Here is an 18,627-nt window from a genome sequence, read left to right on the forward strand (position 1 = left end):
ATATTATATAATTTATATAATATATTATATTATATATTACATTATATGATTTATATAATATATTATGTTTGATGTTTGGAATGAGCGCCCTTTTTTGTGAGTGTTAGTCTTACAATGTTAGTTCTAGTGGAGGGTGTTATAATAGGAGGGGTAGAGGAGGGAGGGAGCACTGTTTGTCTTCTTGAAAAGCTTGAACAAGAAAAAATATAGCCCCTCCCCCCCCGGCCCCATCAGCTCCATAGTGGGCGTGCCCTGTTCAGCGCAACATCTCCTTGTTCATTAGTTGGTTTGTGGCTCTTTGAAGTTATGTTTTTCATCAAAAGAAATAGATGCTGGCACTGTCTAGCAGCCATATCCTTTCACAAATGTTCCGGATTGGACAGTATCCAAGAAGCCTGACCATTCCACTGAATTGAGCTCGGAATGGTCCGGCTTCTCGGAAACTACTCTGGGTACGTGCACCGGTTGTTCTCACCTTGTTTGCCTGTAAATTCACCAATCACCAACTTTTCTGTTCACTAATTTGGGTATGTGCTGCTAGTGTTCTGGCTATAGTACGGAGTAGCTCAGAATTCTCACAATTTGGGGTTTGTGCATTCTGTAGGACTGAGGTAGAATATTTACAGGTTGTGCGCAGTCTTCCATAGCTACTTACAGTTTATCTAGCCACCAACAACTTAGAACATATCTATTAATTCTGAGCCTTTCTTATCCAATAATTCATTCTTTATCTATCTTTATCAAATAAAGTACACTTATCTCCACGAAATAGAGCTCTCTGATTGGTTAATGGAGCCCCACGTGAGCGAAATAGAGCTCTCTGATTGGTTAATGGAGCCCCACGTGAGCGAAATAGAGCTCTCTGATTGGTTAATGGAGCCCCACGTGAGCGAAATAGAGCTCTCTGATTGGTTAATGGAGCCCCACGTGAGCGAAATAGAGCTCTCTGATTGGTTAATGGAGCCCCACGTGAGCGAAATAGAGCTCTCTGATTGGTTAATGGAGCCCCACGTGAGCGAAATAGAGCTCTATGATTGGTTATTTATGTATTTAAACTTATCTCCACACTTATCACCCGCCAATTTCCCATTTAGCCCTGCACAATGTACTCCATCATCGTGCCAAGCTGATCTTTTTAACTTGCATGAAAGGACTCATTTGTCCTTGTATGGTGTTGTGGTTGGAGTATATCCTCCGTACATGTTGCTCTCCTGTTTGGTCATGTTATTCGGTTTCGCTTCGTTTTCTTTCCTCGTTTTTTCCTTTCCTGTTCTTTTTGTTTTCACTTTATTTTTACTTCATTTGTTTCTCTTCTTCGCCTTATCACAGTGCTGGCAAGCATGTGGGCAAAATAGAGCTCTCTGATCTGATTGGTTAGTGATGTATTTACAAACAAGCTCACCCGCATAAAATTTGTTCAGTGAAGTGACCTCTATTGTCGCCATTTCTTCACATGATAGCACGATGTACAATAGATATTATTATTATGATTGTTGCGTAATTACATACGTAAAACATGGACACCTGGTAGTTTATAACATGGTTCCGTGTTGGTCCTCTGTGGCCAAATGACAGCGGTCTTACAGCCACCTCATAACGTCACGTAAAGAGAATGGCTGGCACAGAGAATGGCTATAAACACAGCCAGAGGACGACTATCTAATACAAAAATAGAGCTCTTTGATTGGTTAATGGAGCCCCACGTGGGCGAAATAGAGCTCTCTGATTGGTTAATGGAGCCCCACGTGGGCGAAATAGAGCTCTCTGATTGGTTAGTGATGTATATAAACAAGTAAACACAGCCAGAGTATCACTCCGACAAAATTTATTTTTATTCACTTTACATTGTTATTGTCAATGCATAAAAGAGGATTTCTCCGAGATTCTACCATACCCTCCGAAGTAGTTTGTTGCTGCGGCCTTTTTATGTGGTATAACGATTACTAGTGCGGTAAAGCTCACAGCTAAGGTATTGTAGCATCAGCATATTAGAGGTTACATGGGTACAGTCTGCATATTGTACCCCTGCATATTGTACCCCTGCATATTGATATTGTACCCCTGCATATTGTACCTCTGCATATTGTGCATCTGCATATTGTGGTTATGGGTTTTTCTTAAAGGAATAAGGATTGATGGCCTGTAGCAGGTAGCTATACAGCTAGCTGAGGATAATTTTCTGGACAGCTTACAGTGTACTAGTAGTTTCCAGCATTCAGGGCTTCATGCTCTTTCGTAGTCACCAGTTTCTAGTCGCGATACTGGGTAGTCCGTGTTTGATATATCACCAGTTTCTAGTCGCGATACTGGGTAGTCCGTGTTTGATATATCACCAGTTTCTAGTCGCGATACTGGGTAGTCCGTGTTTGATATATCACCAGTTTCTAGTCGCGATACTGGGTAGTCCGTGTTTGATATATCACCAGTTTCTAGTCGCGATACTGGGTAGTCCGTGTTTGATATATCACCAGTTCTTTTTACCCGCCTGCTTCACAGTTTCTAGTCGCGATACTGGGTAGTCCGTGTTTGATATATCACCAGTTCTTTTTACCCGCCTGCTTCACAGTTTCTAGTCGCGATACTGGGTAGTCCGTGTTTGATATATCACCAGTTTCTAGTCGCGATACTGGGTAGTCCGTGTTTGATTTATCACCAGTTTCTAGTCGCGATACTGGGTAGTCCGTGTTTGATATATCACCAGTTTCTAGTCGCGATACTGGGTAGTCCGTGTTTGATATATCACCAGTTTATAGTCGCGATACTGGGTAGTCCGTGTTTGATATATCACCAGTTTCTAGTCGCGATACTGGGTAGTCCGTGTTTCGTAGTCACCAGTTTCTAGTCGCAATACTGGGTAGTCCGTGTTTCGTAGTCACCAGTTTCTAGTCGCGATACTGGGTAGTCCGTGTTTCGTAGTCACCAGTTTCTAGTCGCGATACTGGGTAGTCCGTGTTTGATATATCACCAGTTCTTTTTACCCGCCTGCTTCACAGCTGTGTTTCCACTGGTGTTTGTCTTAGTGAGCTGATATCTAGTGTTTAGCTAATACTATCAATGTGTCAATACAGTGTCAAGGATCAGACTTCTCCGGAGTTCGGGGAGTCTTCTGACCGTCTGCTTAGAAACAGACAATTAAACAGCATCGAAAGAAAGACCTGGAAAGATTCCCGGCCGATGAGAAAACCAAGATGAACTTTGTCGATCGTAATGATGATACAGGGGTGATGATCTCCGCGGCTTACTCCATCAAAAGGTGTCTAAAGACTTTAAAAGACTTTAAAGGACTAAACAGAATCTGAACGTCACTACTCTAACCTACCAGCTCCTCTGAAGTCCGGGTGGTAGTAACCACTGCAGACCGCTCCGCCAGCCACAGCCTTTACCACCAACACGTGACTCAAACTATACAATCAGAGAGCTGCACGTGACCTAAACCAGCCGATCGGAGAGCTGCTCCATTAACCAATCAGAGAGCTCTATTTCGCCCACGTGGGGCTCCGTAGTTGTTAAAAAGCAGCACATTTAACCAAATTAATGTGTTTGACAGCGTGCAATATTAAGCCGCTATGATATAGAGCTGTTATAGTTGTAAAACGGACTGCTGGAGCGTTTAGCGAGCTGTTAACCATCCAGCTCTCGTGCTTTTACTCCTTTCACTCGTGCTCCTTTTACTCGTGCTCCTTCTACTCCTGCTCCTTCTACTCCTGCTCCTTTTACTCCTGCTCCTTTTACTCCTGCTCCTTCTACTCCTGCTCCTTTTACTCCTGCTCCTTCTACTTGTGCTCCTTCTACTCCTGCTCCTTCTACTCCTGCTCCTTTTACTCCTGCTCCTTCTACTTGTGCTCCTTCTACTCCTGCTCCTTTTACTCCTGCTCCTTCTACTCCTGCTCCTTTTACTCGTGCTCCTCCTACTCCTGCTCCTTTAACTCCCGTTCTCGTGGTCGTTTAACCCGTGTTCTCTTGGTTTTTTGTCGTTGTTCTTTGAGTTTGTTTTAACCACCGTTCACTTCTACTCAGGTTGAGTAATTAGAACTAATCACGGTTGCCCATTAGTCATGATTGTGGGTGATTACCATGGTTACCTACGACTAGCCGCACTCAGCACGTTTATTATATTATTATCATTTCGTGGCAGGAGCAGGTTAATTCAGTCTATCTGAGTACAGGTTGTTAGTTCTGACGTTTGACACGTACATCTCTTCTGTTCTCCTCTTCCTATCGATGTTTTTTGTTTGATAAATATGACAGTAATAGTGATAGTAATAGTGCTATGTTTTACAGTAGATTTACTGAAGGGGTATTCTAGTAAGATTCTCGATCTTTTAGCAGGTATAACCCCTCCTCATTTAACCCTCAATCAAGTTTCCTATCATTCTTCAGGTAAAGAGTTATGTCCAATTCAAGGTTAAGACTGGATCTACGGGAGTCATTTTAGGGCCTACAAAATAATTTCCACCCTTATTTTGAGTTGACAGATATGACGTAGGTATGTTCTGAAGTTAGTGCCATTATCAATGGTGTTGGTACCACGTGGTGTTATGCCACGTGGTGTTCTTAATCTCATCATATATCATTACTTTTGTAATTAGTTGTTAATACGTTCGTACTCGGTGGTAAGGTTGAACAGGTTGAGTGATCTTATCTTTTATTTGATTTGGCAGAAGTGCTATAGTTTTAATCTCGTGTCCATTATCTTTTTACAAATCTTGTTAGCTATTTTTGGCATTTTATTTCTCGTGAGCCAACTTTGCTTGAAAGAGGAAAAGAAGAGAACAGGTGGTTTGGATATTTGTTAACAAGTATAAAAATAATTTTATTGGTCGATGGTAGTTAAAAAGTAGAGACAAGTTTCATTAATATAATTATAAAAGTTTTATTAGAATTTGGTCACCACTTGTACTTAACACAAGAACAGTGTTTTAGTAAAACTAGTTCAGCGGGCTAAAGTTTACAATACCTCGCCCACTTAATACGGATCTGGCTAGGTAAAATCCAATTTGTTTATGACCGAAAATTGGGCTCAACTAAATTGTTCTCAGTTCCGTTAGGGCCTAGTTTTCAATTTCCCGATCTCCACAACGTTTTAAGTAACTTGTTCATACTTCAGCTCGTTTTCATCTCTCAGTCCTGTGTAAGTTTTGATTTTTTGGCGCCGCGATTTTTAGACTCGATTTTCACTACGTGCAATAGAAAATCGCTTACACAATACAATTACTCATGGTCATGACCAGCGATAACTTTCGCTAGGAACAGCATTTTTCGATGGGACCAAAAACAACTGATAGAAATTACTCCTCTTTATCTGAAACAACTTAAAAGTAGAATCCGAAAGACATTTTCTTCACGTTGCTTTTTTTTGCATATTCTTAGCATATATATGTCTATATACTAAATGCTAAATAATATCTATAATATATATAGCAACTAATTAAAAGTATTTAAATCTTGGGAAGGTGTTTTAACACGACCTAGTAGCTCTCATCTTTTGTTAGGTCACAACCTTATCTTCTTTGTTTTCAGTAATAATGTTCTCTTTCTCTCTTTGACACGTTGCTTGTTTTTGGTGCCTAGTTTCTACTCTCCCAGATGTTGACTTGTATAATGTTTCTAAGGCTCTCAGTTTGGATGTTAAAGCTAATTTGCTACTGTACTGTATATAATAATAATAAACTTTATTCAACTTCATAGCTGCTTTACTAGAATAGAGCTGCTTTACTAGAATAGAGCTGGTGTACTAGAATTGCACAACCAGTTTTGCAGACCGTTAGTTATATAGTACTTTTAGTAGTGCATTTATTTTAATATATTCTATTTTACATTATTATATTTTAGTGTGACTTCTATAATTTCATTTATCATGTAATTACTTAATTACCATTGATTAATAAATTGCGGCACACGCCACCCTCCACCGTGGGGTTTCAAACAAACGAATAGAGCTGCTTTACTAGAATAGAGCTGGTGTACTAGATTCTCAATACAGTTTAACGCATGTGACACTTCAGAGTCTGGTCTTACTACATAGAAATGTTAATTTTGTGACGATTCATGCCTTTTATACTTGCTTATTCGGGTCCTACCCACTTCTAGACTTTATTTTAGTTCACTTCGTTGTAATTTACTACAGGTTGTGTATATTGTAGAGCAATTTCCGGGAATTCTGTCTCTGTCTCTGTCTCTGTCTCTGTCTCTGTCTCTGTCTCTGTCTCTATCTCTGTCTCTATCTCTGACTCTGTCTCTGTCTCTGTCTCTGTCTCTTTCTCTGTCTCTGTCTCTGTCTCTTCCGTCAATTACCATGCCGAAAGTAGCTTATATTTTCTATTTAATCTTACAATGAGACTCAACTCTTCCCCCACATTAATGGTCACTTAACAATTAACATAATAGCGCCCACGTGACCACTAGCGCCCACGTGACAACCCGACTCCAGCCCAATAACCCGCCCCCTCCATGCCACGTGCACGTGCTCCGCCTTAGTAGTCCAGTATCCTGCCCACGTGTTCGTGGAGTGTCGTGCGTCTTTAGTGAATAGTGGGACGCCAATGTCCAGTGTCAAGATCTATTGTGTACACTCTTGCTGGTATTTAAACACTCCTCCCCTCTTGAACCAGGATCACAGCGTGTAGGTGCATGTGTCCTTCACTTTTCCTTCTTTAACTGTTCATGTTGTGCTGTGGGAGCTCGATTGAATTTTGGCATGTGTCCAAGATGCGGGAGTCGTAATTAGAGTCGTGATTAGAGTTGTAATTAGAGTCGTAATTAGGATCCATTGATGTCTGTACCTTAGTTCCCCCTTCATATTCCTGATATTACGTGCTCACCGTTAGGTACCAGATCTGGATACTACCTAGAGAGTCCAGTACACCAACATGACCTTTTTTATGTATCTTTGTAGTATGATTATATACAGCTGTGTGGGCTTGTCTTTACATACAGAGAGAGATAACATATTGCAAAGTTATTAACATGTACCCCACCCTCTACTAATGTGCAGCTGGTCACACACCTACCATTATAGGGGGAGGGGAGGCCACACACTCAAGTTACCATTACAGGGGGCCGGGGGGGGGGGGCACACTCCAGCTACAATTACAGGGGGCCGGGGGGGGAGTAGAGGAGGCCACACACTCCAGCTACCATTACAGGGGGCTGGGGGGGGCACACACTCAAGTTACCATTACAGGGGGCCAGGGGGGCACACTCCAGCTACCATTACAGGGGGCCGGGAGGGGGGAGTAGAGGAGGCCACACACTCAAGTTACCATTACAGGGGGCCGGGGGGGGGGGGCACACACTCCAGTTACCATTACAGGGGGCCAGGGGGGTACACTTCAGCTACCATTACAGGGGGCCAGGGGGGCACTCACTCCAGTTACCATTACAGGGGGCCAGGGGGGGGGCAGTGAGGAGGGTACTTTTAGGGGGTGCAGTGAGACAGGGGTTACAGCGACTGAGCAAGTGCCCCGCCCCCCCCTCCTAAACAGTAAACATACCAGGCTAAACTCAACACCACATTTCACGTTCGGTGTTGTTGTTTGTAGTTACTCGTACCGCGTTCCCTGTTGTGACGTTAAGCTCTGTTATAAGCTAGTTTACAATATCTTCAGTAGTTGTGTGTAGGCCGTCCTGATGTGACCTCTGTTGTTAGAGAGGGTGTATTGTGTTTTTAAAACTTATAATGATGACTCTGTAGTACGAGTGTGTACGTAAAATGTATGTTGTAAGTGCGACTTTTAATCTAATCGTTATCCTAGTACTTGTAAAAATCATGGTACTTATAATTTATATGGCATATACAATTATTTAGTATTAAATATAGAGTAGTTTACTTGTTATTTTTTAAGCCCCCTCCCCTCCCCTCCCCCAGCATGCACTGCTTATTATCGTGATAGGCTCCCTGCTGTTTTACCTTACTTTTAGAGTATATTATGTACTGTCTTTCTAACAAGATGTACACTGTACACTCCATCTTAGGAGCTGCTACAAGGTTTTTCTAGTGTCGCATATTTAAATTTGCTGTGATTTTGGTGGCCTTATTCTCAAAAGTTATATTTGTACGACATTTTCTCTTTTCAGCGCGCGAGACACACGTGCAATTTATACACCGTACATGGTGCACGTGCAATTCATACCTCTCGGACCACTTAGTGTATATCACTTCACATGCTGTCCACGCTTATGTGCAGTTCCATAGGAACTCTATTTTCCGGCTGCTCGCAGCTGTAACATCTAGAAGGCTGGTTTCCACCAATCCCGTGCTTCCATTTCGCCCACGTGATATTTTATAACCAATGGGGTTGTTGCCAAGGAGACAGCGTATGTAATGGTTTGTCTCGCGTTTTAAAGACACTGTGGTAAGGTGACTTGCTTGCTCTCTTAACTTTATTTTCTTTTAATACTTATAATATAATTAAAATAGTATCTTATTCACATTTGCCTCACTGTAATACTTATTTATCCAGTAAGACCAGCATAGTACGTTTCATGATGGATCGTAATGATCAGTTTTTTAGTCATGAAATAAGTTGAACAACGTAAGGTTTCAAAGAATAAGCCGTCTTGTCCTTTATCCAATGGATATATTCGTTAGCTGTGTGCCGCACACAACAGGCTATCTTGCTAAACGGTCATGTAGTTACATCTTAAAAGTACGCTGATACTGTTTTATGAGACGTTACAGTTTTGTTATGAACGTCGACTGGGAAGAACTGCAGTTGTGTTGGTGCTTAACTTCAAGACCACATATTCGAGCTTTTAGTCCAGAGATTCGATCTTTAAGTCGGTTTAGTTTCAATTTCAACATTATTTTTGTTGATCCTATTAGTAAGTGATTTCAGATTAAATAGCTTGTGTTTGTAAGTTTGTTGTCGCACGTGAGCGTGACAGCAATTAACCGATCGAATGTACGAGTATTATCTCCCTTGTCGCCTCTTAGAAACGCTGGGCCAATTCAAACTGACAACACTCCAGTAAAAACTTCTCTTTTTACGTGAAATAATTATGAGCTTACTTTATCTAGTTCTTGTTGAACGCTTTATGCTATTTACTAATTACACGCTACTCTATAAAGTGGACACGCTGCGCGCTACATTGTAGTATGTGCCCTGTACACACGCTGCGCGCTACATTGTAGTATGTGCCCTGTACACACTCTGCGCGCTACATTGTAGTATGTGCCCTGTACAGTGTACACACGCTGCGCGCTACATTGTAGTATGTGCCCTGCGCGCGTTCCTCTTGAGGAGAGTTTCTCCGTGTAAAGGTGTCAAGGTGTAACTATCCCACACACTTCAACATTGCCTTCCTCTCTCACACAAGCTGGAGCTACAAAACTCATTTATTGCTCTACATGGCTCACTTTTTTCACATTATTACTTATAATACTCAAGCTTGTCGTTGTTAATATTGGCTTGTTGTTGTGTGTCGGAAATGACACGTGACTACTGACTAACCAATCATGTGTGCCGGACGTTATTGTGATTATTTAAACGGCATATAGTGGCCCCTTGTTAAAGAGTGTGGCATGGAACCATTAGTGGAATTTGGTGGTTGTTAGTCTATACCGTTTTAGCTTGTCATTTTCCCTCTCTTCTTGTCCCCTTCCTAAGCTTTCCCGCCGTCCCTCACTCATCTTAACTCTCCTGCATGGAGATCTGTGTTTTTGAGCTGCCCACCAGGATTTTGTGAGGCGCATTACTCACTTCCAGGGGCTCAACCTCCCTCTCTTACACCCTATCCTTATCTACATTCCCATTACCTTATTATACCATATAAGGGATAATGACCCGCTCTCTAATTGACAATGCTTGTCACGCGTGCTATACACAATGCCATGATCGGTTCCCACCACCGCTTCCTCACTTCCATTGGTTGCTGGGCAACCAGGGGCACCACATTCATTCGGGTGCCAAAACTTGTGATAGGCAATATGAGGTGCAATATGTGAGGTGCGTTATCGGTGTTAGTGAGAGTGCTCAGTCGGAGGAGAGAGAGGGAGAGAGCGTGTTTCTATTCATGAGCTAGGGGTTCCTCTTTCCTTTCTAGCTCCTCAGGTTTTAGTAGATCTCTTCTGCTCTTTAGCTTGTCGTCCTTCGGTTTGAGCTAGCTACCTCTCATTTAGCTAGTAAAGTAGTAAACTAACGATGGCTTACAGGAAGCGTAACAAAGGGTTTCTTATCCTACATAATATAGTTTACATGAGGGGTTGTTGATCCAGGGTGTGCAGCTCACTTTCTTATCCTACATATTATAGTTTACATGAGGGGTTGTGGATCCAGGGTGTGCAGCTCACTTTCTTATCCTACATATTATAGTTTACATGAGGGGTTGTTGATCCAGGGTGTGTAGCTCACTTTCTTATCCTACATATTATAGTTTACATGAGGGGTTGTGGATCCAGGGTGTGTAGCTCACTTTCTTATCCTACATATTATAGTTTACATGAGGGGTTGTTGATCCAGGGTGTGTAGCTCACTTTCTTATCCTACATATTATAGTCTACATGAGGGGTTGTTGATCCAGGGTGTGTAGCTCACTTTCTTATCCTACATATTATAGTTTACATGAGGGGTTGTTGATCCAGGGTGTGTAGCTCACTTTCTTATCCTACATATTATAGTTCACATGAGGGGTTGTTGATCCAGGGTGTGTAGCTCACTTTCTTATCCTACATATTATAGTTTACATGAGGGGTTGTTGATCCAGGGTGTGCAGCTCACTTTCTTATCCTACATAGTATAGTTTACATGAGGGGTTGTGGATCCAGGGTGTGTAGCTCACTTTCTTATCCTACATAGTATAGTTTACATGAGGGGTTGTTGATCCAGGGTGTGCAGCTCACTTTCTTATCCTACATATTATAGTTTACATGAGGGGTTGTGGATCCAGGGTGTGTAGCTCACTTTCTTATCCTACATAGTATAGTTTACATGAGGGGTTGTTGATCCAGGGTGTGTAGCTCACTTTCTTATCCTACATAGTATAGTTTACATGAGGGGTTGTTGATCCAGGGTGTGCAGCTCACTTTCTTATCCTACATATTATAGTTTACATGAAGGGTTGTTGATCCAGGGTGTGTAGCTCACTTTCTTATCCTACATATTATAGTTTACATAAGGGGTTGTGGATCCAGGGTGTGCAGCTCACTTTCTTATCCTACATATTATAGTTTACATGAGGGGTTGTGGATCCAGGGTGTGCAGCTCACTTTCTTATCCTACATATTATAGTTTACATGAGGGGTTGTGGATCCAGGGTGTGCAGCTGTGCTGCTCACTTTCATATCCTACATATTTGGTTGGTTCATAATAGAGGTCTCGGCCCACACTCCACAGGCTACCACATATCTACATTTGAAAGACCCTTTGAGAGGTAGCCATTCTGTGCCGCATAATATGCGACACAGATTTCTGTAGGTAGAATATGTAATTGTCTGGGACGCTTAAAACTGCTGAAAGAATCAGGTATTTTATAACAAGCTGGTGATATTACACTGTAACTCTTAGAGTTTCCTCTTCTTAGAGTTATCTCTTCTTCCGGGATACTTTGTACAATTTAGTGCTACACCTTGTCTAAATTGTCCTGAATATTTGCTTGTTCTCACTCACAATGTTGTCTCTGAGGTTGTTATTAGGAATTCAATTACAACTAATTACTGATCACTTTACAGTCCTCGTGTACTGTAATGAAATGTAAAGATATAAGGAATCTTACCAAGATTATCTAAGCAGTCTTAAAGTGCAATTAGCCAGAGTCTGTTGAAACATTTGTGCAATTAGCCAGAGTATTGGCAATTTAGCCTGAGTCTGTTGAAACATTTTCATGTCCATGTCAACATAATTCCACTTCCAGGACACTTCCGGGACACTTCCGTGATACTTCATACACAATGTAAACTTCTCGTCCAGTTGCTAGTCTTTCTGGAACCCCAGTCTTGTAAATACTGTGCTGCACAAAGGTATTTCATTTAAATACCTTTGTTCTTGGAACCATATTTATATAAACATCCTGGTATATAAGAGGATTCCATGGATTTTATTTTCTTATCAAACAGAGGCCACTTCCCCTGGTATCTCATCAGCCGTTAGCTTGGTTTACATATGGTTAGATGGCCCCACAATCCACATTGGTTTATTTGAGAAGGCTAGTTTTAAAATGTTTGTCTGTTAGTATATCTTATATCTTTACCCAATTCTGCGCTGGTCATGATTATCAATTAGGTGGACTATCAAGATATCTTAATCGGCCTTAAAATCGGGAGGAGATACCGGCAAACATTTTAGAAACTGTAGCGAGATAGGCACTTTATCTCAATATTGAATTCAGGGGTGAAGCACCCTGGAGCCGCAACCCCTCATGTAGACTATAATATTATGAGGATAGCTAAACAGTAAAGATAGGAATTGTAGCCTCGTCTGCTATGAAATACTGTAAATCACACATAATAATCCTTTATGTAACATAAATATTAGCTCCTGCGTGGCGAGCAGTATACGTAGTAAGCAACATTATATAATATATTATTATATATTATATTATAATATAGTTGGTTATCATGCGCAGCGTTCCTCAGTGACGAACGCTGGCTCCTCATTTTACTGGCACACAAAGCTTTGACGGTGCTTTATTGCTTGTTAAAGTCCCCATACATGGGAGATTACTCCTTTATAAAGCTTTATCATTGCCGAGAATAAATAATACTTTAATATATTTTGTGTCCCTCCGCGGTATAGTTGTTAATTGAAAGGAGTGAATAGCGATAATTTAATTATCTGCTTGTTTAATTTGGTTTTAATAGTATTATGGGGTAATTTATATCGGTCGTCATTTGTTCTCCTCTATTTTGTTTTTGCGTTAGAGTTTCCTAAAGTTCCCTAAACAAAAGCTAACGGGGCTGGTCTAAGTCCCTCCCTCTCTCTGTGAAATCTATTTAATTTTCCATTAAATTTTTGCCATAATGCCTCTACCTTGGTCACATGATCACGTTATGGAATACATTAAGATTTATTTGACATGCACCCTCCCTCCCTCCCTCCCTCCCTCCCTCCCTCCCTCCCTCCCTCCCTCCCTCCTCCCTCCCTCCCTCCCTCCCTCCCTCCCTCCCTCCCTCCCTCCCTCCCTCCCTCCCTCCCTCCCTCCCTCCCTCCCCCCTCCCTCCCTCCCTCCCTCCCTCCCTCCCCCCCCTCCCTCTCTCAATCTCCCCTCCCTCTCTCTGTGAAATCTAATTAATTTTCTAATTAGATTTCTGCCATAATGCCTCTCCCGTCCAATAACATTGGTCACATGATCACGTGATGTAATTCATTAATCACAGCCCCTGGCCCTCACAATTGTCCTTGCTTTCATAAAATTGACCAGAAATTTTTGCCGCGTTGGAAGACAACTCCTTTCCAATATCATTATGAACTGGGAGACCAGCTGACCTCGTGACCCCCACAATTCGACCTCTGCACAACTTCAGGGCTCGCTCTGATTGGCTTATCTTGGGTCACGTGACCGGTTACAGCTCTCTGATTGGCTTATCTTGGGTCACGTGACAGGTTACTGCTCTCTGATTGGCTGCACAGCTGGTGTCGTCACTGCACACTCTCGCCCGGTGTGCTGATGGAATTGCTTGAGGTGTTTTTGTGGCTTGATTAGTGAGTGAGATATTGTGTGTCGGTCTGTGGGGTGGATATACGGACATGCCACGTGATATGCCACGTGATATGCCACGTGATATATGGATCTAGTGATTGAAAGCAATGATACTGTAATAGCATGGGGGATTGAGCTGCTTGCTTTGTGTTATGGTTGTTATTATAACGTCTTTTACTTTTTGTAATTTGAGAATAGCTTTTCAGTCAAGACTTTCAAGTAAGTTTTAATTTGTAAGTCCTGCTCGTGACATTTTTTTGTCAGCCCACTCTCTTTTTGGTTCTTCCAAACTTTCCGTTCTATTTTTGTACATTTTCACATCTCAAAATAAAGTAGTAGTACACAGTACACTCTATATTTTGTAATTAAACTCTATTTATTTGTTCCATGACACTAAATACAAAATACTGGCATACTCAAACCTTAATTCTGCAACCGTACCTCTCTCTCTCTCTGCTGACGTTCTAAATGTTCCAGAATAGAGCTTTAATCTCAAATTTCATTTTAACCTTCAATCAATGGTCTGAAATTTTTGCACGTGTACTCTTTCGCTAAGCTGGACCAAGCTTAAACTCTATTTTCAGTAATTCTAGTGTTATTTTCAACCTGTTTTCATCAACTGAAATATTCAAGTTACTTAATAATTGGAGTCTCCTTCTTTACTCAACCCTAATTAAACTTCTGCGAAATAAAATTAATGGCCGTCAACTTTATACCGCATTGAATTAAGACTCAAGCCAGGTCGTTAAATTAATTTACCTTTGTCTAGGTATTATAGTTAGTTACCATTAGTTCGCTAATGTTATGCGCCTTTGTCCCGTCAATGTTACTATTCAATTACTTTTATACTATGGTGCGTGCAGTAATTATTCTTGGTTACTGTTGAGTGCAGCGTTGATGCTTTCCCTTTTTAGAGTTCGTGATAGATTTTGCGCTTTACAAGTTCGTATTCAGACTTCAAGAAGGATCAGAATTTAGAGTTTAATAATAAGAGTTTAGAGTTTCTAAAGTAAGAGTTTAACCCGTTGCCCCCCAAACCCGCCAGAATTACGATGCAATGCAATACCTGTAAATGGTTATATCTTGTTACATACCAGCTTCTTTAAGGTTGATAAAAAAAGATGAAAGGAACGCGCAAACAAAAGAATGATGTAAATTCATTGACCGTGCCATGCTTTATTATTTAAAGATATCTTAACATTTATCACCTTTAATACACATTTTTCTTATCGAACATGTAATCTCAACACTACCACTCACGTCTCACATACAATATATTATATTGTGTTTAACTATAACACGATCCAGCGATATTTTGATTAGAGCTATGGTTACTTTATATAAGATATCTTGATTAATCGCGAGATGTGGCTTACGCACTGCCACTTTCATTAAGGGAATCATACATCTTAGATTGCGAGGTTATACTTCTTACATTGTGACGTTAAAGATTTAAAACTGTGACGTCAGAATTCTTAGATTAGTTTACTTCTAACGATAAATTCATTACTTATTGATACCCTTGATTACCGATTGAACTTGCTTTGTCGATGGTTTTTGAGTTGCGTTTCAAGAGGTCTTGCTGGGTACATTCTGAAGTTTAGTTTTCAATTCATACCATTATAATATGGTTTTTATCTAAAATTCGTGTATATAATAATTATTGTAACCACCAAACGTGAACCCTAATCTCCACAAAGCTCCAAGTCTACACTGAACACCTACCTCTCTCTCACGCATTATATCTCACGCGATACCTCTAACGCGTTACCTCTAACGCGTTGCCATGACGTCAATCCCCCTGAACAACAACAACAACAACAACAACAACAACAACAACAACAACAACAACACGGAAAATAACCACGGGTTTGAGTCTGAAGAGCGTGATAAGTTAGCAGAACTGGAACAAGAGATGGATCTGGATGATATCTGGAGGGATAGCTGGAGTGATGAGGAGGATGAGGGGACTAAGAAACAGAAGAGGCAGCTGAAAGCGGTATGTACTGTGCATGTCAGAGGTGGTGTAGGTTTACACACCCTGTGTAGGTTTACTATGTTACACACCTTGTTACTTTAGGGATACCACTTCTGTACAACAACTCTTGACATTACCTCTTAAAAGTACTATGTAATATTGTCACACACGTGTAATATTGCCACACACGTGTAATATTGCCACACTCGTTTTGTGTATTCACAAATACCAGGCATGTTATGATCGAATGTGTATTTAAAGATAGAAATTTGAACGCTCCAGGACCAAAGCATTAACCACTGCTAATTTTCAAATCATCAATACTTCCGCCACGTAAAATGTGTTCAGATTAAATTTCTCTCACTTATTATTGCATATCATTTGCTTGGAATATAAGACATGCGATAGCTTGATTGAAAATAGGGATATAATTAGAAAACATGATTGAGGAATGAAGATATAATAGAAATCATATTTGGTTACATTATTATAGAGTTCATGCTATAATTAGATGAAAGAGTGGCATGCGGATAAGAGAATTGGTAGTTACTTAGTATATATAGCCAATTTTAATAACAGGCCACAGGGTCGTATTAAATTTACATGGATATCTCATGTTGAATCTCTCTTTAAAGTCTCCTTGAAAATTGAACATTATCATGTGTTCCATTAACAACATCACTGATTACCGTCTCATTGACTAGTTATTGATCAATTACAACGCACGAATCCTTTTAGAAACCCCAAACTTTGTGAACACTGAACATGTAAATTCTATAATTCTCTATATGAGACTTGAGAGAAGCAGCGCCATCTTAGGACGCGAGGAGGATTAGGACCTGTCGAACTACATTGCAACGTCCATGTGGACAAATATAATTACGAATTAAAAAATCACCTAATATAAAAACAACATCACTGAACACAATTATGAACACAATTATGAACACAATTATGAAACAGTCAGGCTCCGATTAACTCACTAGGTAAATACTTGGTAAATACTATATATACAAAGATACAAGTAGTACGTATCTAATATCTAGATACTAGATATATACAAGTAGTACGTATCTCCAGCAAATAGATCTGGTTACTGATGGGGGGGGGATTGGACCATACTTTTTTATCTGTCACGTCGTAACAGTGACGTAACAGTGACGTAACAATGACGTAACAGTGACGTAACAGTGAATAACCAGTCACCTCCCCACCAGTATCCACAGTATATGTTGACTACATGAGCACTGCACTCTGGAAACAACATGTGAACCTTACTAAATACTCTGATATGTGATTGAAATAATAATGCTTGACAATACGGGGGGGGGGGGGGGGGGGGGGTCATCTTTTCATTTAGCCGGTGAAATTTGCAACTTTCACGATGACTCCCCCGGTCCCGTATATGAAGATGGGGCCAGCAATGTGTTGATATGAATACCTCACGAGACATATTTATACTCGACATAATTCCGGTGACCTAAATAGTCCGAAAATATGGGATTTTTTTTTGGAAAACCACCGACTTTCTTACCTTTTAAATATAATGTACCTGGTCATGCTGTAAAATTACCTTTTAAATATGTCTGGTAAAGTATTTAAGTTATCTGTTTCGCAGGAAGTGAGTATTGATTAGTAGACCCGGTTGTGTGTAAGTACCGTGTTTAGCATGACAATAATATTACACATGATCATAAAAAGCCGATTGACACCCTCCTCACACTGACATATACTTGAGCAATTAATTGATTAATTAATTAATTGACTGCTTAATTAATTATTTAATTGATCAAGTACATGCCTATGTAAACCGCCGATCTTGATGAAAAGTATGTGGGACGCCGTCTCTGCACACCGCCTGTTAATCACACATAGATGCGCATATAGCCCTGCATGTTATAAACATATGTACAAGTTTATGTACAATTTAATTTACTGTCTCATCTGATCACGTGACTTCTTTGCAAGTCACGTGATCTTTTTACAAAACGTCCTCTCTCTTGCTGCAGAATTAATACGCTAACGCTAGATTGAGTGCTATCCCATAAATTCACGGCTGCTATAAAGTGTACTGGAACTTCAATCGACTGGATTCCATATTATATGTATGTTTATAGAACATTTCCAAGAGTTCATCTTGTTTTATATCAATTCTAATATTAAACTATGTGTGTTTGTGTGTGTGTGTGTGTGTTAACTGTGAACTAACAACGGGTCAAAGAACTTGAAACCTGATGTGGTGGTTGTTAAGTCTATTAACCAGCTCTCAAGGGAGACCGCGTGGATACCACGTGGTGACCACGTGTCCCAATCTTCATGTCATCTCCCTCAAATTGTTCCTTCACTGTTTACAGCTGTTCGTTATATCTTGCTTCTATCGCTGAGCGCTGTACCGCTGTTATTCTGCCCATGTGATGCGCTGTACCGCTGCTTTTCTGCCCACGTGATGCGCTGTACCGCTGCTTTTCTGCCCACGTGACTAAATATAGAATATGAGAATTATGTATGCTAGTTATATCACTGAGCTCGGTTTGTTACATTTACCGGCAAGATAGTTCTCTTGTAATATTATTAGAGCAAATTTGCGGCACGACTCAATACTCGTGCGATTGACATGCAACATTATTGGCACTTAATTAGATTAGCGTAAAAGTTGACTCCAATTAAAAATCTAATCAAAACCGAATTTCGATCCGTCGTCTGTGCGGAATCCCCTTAAAAATTCCGAGTTTATTCGGTCAATTGGGTGTTTGTAATCGGATATTTGCACTAAAATTAAAACCCGATATGCATTTTTGAATGAGTTCTCTCTCGGTGTGCGTGACGTAGAGGATCAAGTACGTTTTCTGAGAAATTAACAGTTGTCACGTGTGGTCGAGGTCACGTGGTGTTACTGTGTTGCTGACGTAGGTATCTGGACGCTCTAACCTAACTTCAGGCAACAAAACTTAGCCTGTCAATCGAGAGAATCGGCCACGTGGAGTGACGCGCATGTGCACGTGTTTTCACAACGC

General features: G+C 40.7%; 1 protein-coding gene across 5 annotated transcripts in view; it reads left to right on the forward strand.

The window, feature by feature from the left end:
- Positions 1–18,627, forward strand: part of LOC134823993 (inositol-trisphosphate 3-kinase A-like) — a 110,065-nt gene that overhangs the window by 83,919 nt on the left and 7,519 nt on the right. The window lies entirely within an intron of this gene.

The sequence above is a fragment of the Bolinopsis microptera genome, chromosome 12 (assembly GCF_026151205.1).
Source record: "Bolinopsis microptera isolate Bmic1 chromosome 12, MBARI_Bmic_1.0, whole genome shotgun sequence".
Classification (NCBI taxonomy): Eukaryota; Metazoa; Ctenophora; class Tentaculata; order Lobata; family Bolinopsidae; genus Bolinopsis; species Bolinopsis microptera.